Below are 3,498 nucleotides of genomic sequence, written 5' to 3' on the forward strand. Positions count from 1 at the left end.
ATGAGCATGATTTTAGATTAAATATAGCCATAGATGTGTTAGCGCCTTCATGATGTTCCAAGATTGCATGGGAAGGCATTAGCAAGGCCAGGAGCTGAACCTGCATTTGCTGAGGGATGCTTTGGAGCTTTGCCAGTGAGATCACCCTCACCCTTCCTTTCCCAATATGCTCATTGGCTCCTTCAGAAAAAAACTTCAGCAATTTGTTTCTTTTCCCTTTGACAGACAGACACATTGTCCGGGCTCTCAGGGCACTAATAGACCCTAACAGCCCTGAGCAGCTTCACCTGCAGCCTCCACCCACACCCCTGCCCATGAACCCAGGAGCCCATATAAGCTCAGCCCAGGGCTGTAAATCCTGGTCTGAGCTCTGCTGGTTTGCTGCTCTCCAGTCACAGGATCCTGCCGCTGTGTTTGGGACCCTGATGCATAGGCAGGCTCAGGTAGGTTGCTGCTCAGCACTGCCTTGCTATAATGGTTGATGGAGCACTGGGGGGAGTGGGGGTCTGGGAAAGTGGTAGTGGGTTTTCTGCCCTCTTGTTGCTATAATGATGAATGGTATCTGCACAGAAGATACAAGGTGTTCCTGGTTTCCTTTTGAAAAGAAAGAAACTGTGATATCTCCTTCAATTGCAAAAAAAGAAAAAAAAAAAAAGCAGCCTGTTAAAGTACTTGGTAAAATATGCCTCAGGAAATTGTTTTGGTTAGGCAGAGCAGAGAGCTCACAGCTGAGTTTCCCAGTAGAAAGGTGGTGTGCAGGAGGAAGCTGCAAGGGAAAAACAGAGGATTGTTGGAGAAAAAACAGAGAAGACCTGCCTGGAGAGTAGGGACTCCTGGAGTGGGAGAGGGAGGGCAAAGGGGCCATAGTGCTCTTTCCTAGGGATGAGGGATACCTTGATAGAGGTATCCTTCATGCTGTTTCAGATTATTTTAATATATCTGGTCTTGTTTAGCATTTGGAATACCTTGTGGAGCTTCTATGGGGTGGGGTGGCGTGGCAGGGAGATAACTGAGCTTTCTGTTAATACTGGGCTGGATTCTGCTGACCTTAATCATGCTGACTGGTCCTGAACTTGGTGCTTATCTGTCTGAAGTATCCCACCCGAGGTGTGAGTCCTTGTGTAGTATTTTTACTTTGTTTGATGGAAATAAGAGCTTTTGCCTGTTGAAACAATAGCTCCGCTCCTGGAAGCCTTCATGGAACAAAGATGTCCCCAGCAGAAACACCTTGCCAGCAACTGCAGCTCTTCCTCCTTCATGCAGATTGTGCTGCTCCATGTGACTAAAATGAACTTCCACACCAGGGTGCTGGTAAAGCTGCCTTGCAGATGCATATGGCTTAACTTCAGTCACTACTGACAAAAAGTGGTGTTAAACTGAATATTGAGTCATGTAATATTCTGGGTTGTCAGTCAAGTTCAGATGCAAACTGCAAAGCAATGTGTCAAACACAGGTTACAGGGCATGATCATCAAATTATGAAGTACATAGCAATAAATGCTGCAAGCAAGCACTGCTTTACCTCTGTTTAACCGTGAGCATCAAGGAATTTCAGAATGTTAAGGCTAACAAAGTTGTTCTAAGGATTAATTTATTCCATTTGGTCACCTTCTGTACTAGGTTCAGTCTTGTTTGACCTCTCTAGAGTTTAGCACATCAGTCCAAACCAGAATCTTAAACCTGTAATAACTCCTCTCTGTAGAGTAGCTTGTACAATTTTGTAAGGCTACTAACTTAGAAGGCTTAATGCCTCATCAGAAAAAATAAGGCCCTAAAATAGGCTAGCTATAAGGCTGAACTCTGCCTCCAATGTATAAGGCTACCTGGGTAACTAGGACCTGTAAGTTTCTAAAGCTGTGCAGGGTTTGTTCTTTCCCTCCAACAACAGTGTTAGCGCTGATCACCCAGAAAAACTGAGGCATAAGATAACTGCTGCTTCATTTTGGGATGCTGACTGATAGTCCTCATCCTTTCAGTCTTTAGAACAGCAAACTTTTGTAAGATGGAGAAGCAAAATTATTCTTTCCTGACAGGCATGTGACTCTCCTTGGCTGCTTTGTTAACCTTGAGGGACCATAGTTAGGCAGGAGACAAGAGTGTTCCCAAATCCTCCCTGCTCCTCAGCTGGGGATGGCAAGCACCATCCTTTCCATGGGACTGGCATAGATGGGCTGTGGTGAGTCAGGGGTGTGCAAAGAGAAATGATGGCCGCAGCTCTGTGGTCACATTCCTGACTGCAGATGTGACGCTTCCACTGTGCCCTCCTCAGTGCTCAGCAGAGTACAAATCTCCACCTGCACTTGCAGGTGAGTTACAGCCCAGCTCTCTCCATGGCAGAGTGGGTACAGCAGCAAGAGCAGTGTGGTTTTAGTGGTACCTCTGCTGCTGGCTGGCCCACAAGAGATGAGGCTACATGCAGCAGAGCTGAACTGGGGCTACAAGTTGTTTCTTCCTGCGGACCAGGCAGGGTGCCTGTTCAAAGCAGGGGCTACATCCTGACCCTACCTGCAGCCTTCACTGAAGACCTCTTTCCTTCTTTTGCAGGACCAAGAAGAACACAGAGAACACCCACTATTCTCCCTGGTGCAACTGCTTCCTGTGCTGGCAGGCAGTTGCACCCTGGAGCATTAATGCACTTCTTACACCTTTACAATTTGGGTGTGTTTCACCAAATGCTGGAAGGCTGAGGGGAGGTAAGGTGTGGGCGCTGCTCGTACTGCTGAGCAGCATCTCCAGAAGTGAGAACACAGGCTAACTGTGCTCTTCAGTCATACCCTCTGAATCAATATATTGAACTTGACAGAAGCTGCCTCCTTGGTAGAAATCTCTTTGAAATGTAGACATCCCTATTTGCAGCTGAAACACTCTCTTCATAGATAGATGGTCTCTATGGGCTAATGCCCTGCTTCTGAGTAGCCAGGTCACTGCCAGCATGGCAGGGCACTGTGTAGCACTTGCTTCCTTCATGTGTGATTTTTGGTGTAGTAACTGCTACAATGATACAGCCCTTAACAGTGTCTCATTAATTGCTGGTATCAAATATATGAGCAACTTGCTCAGATTTCCTGGATAGATTTTTTTGTAATAAAACCCATCTCTTCATCAGTCTTGTTTAATCAATTTTATTATCCATAGGGCAGAGCTGCTTGTGGGCAGGTGTAACTCTGGTGATACTGAAGTAGCCTTGGAGCATAAATCAAAAGGAAGAAGAGACCCTAGGTGTAAAGAAGCTTCTGTTCATCCTACTAAAATCTTAATATTGTTTGGTAACAAAATAGTTAATGCACTTTTAATTAAAGAAACATCTCTGTGAAATGAAAACAATAAAGCTTAAGTATAGCTGAGACATTCAATCAATCTGAAAAACAATTTATTGTGAGTATATTTCAAAGCAGGGGAGGCTATTGCTATGATACATCTAACCATAATGGCAATGAGAAAAACATATCCTCTCTTGTGAGTTGTGAAAGGACTCAGTGATCAGTTTGTTAGATTTCC

Source organism: Antrostomus carolinensis, unplaced genomic scaffold (assembly GCF_000700745.2).
Source record: "Antrostomus carolinensis isolate BGI_N321 unplaced genomic scaffold, ASM70074v2 scaffold31735, whole genome shotgun sequence".
In the NCBI taxonomy this organism is placed as follows: Eukaryota; Metazoa; Chordata; class Aves; order Caprimulgiformes; family Caprimulgidae; genus Antrostomus; species Antrostomus carolinensis.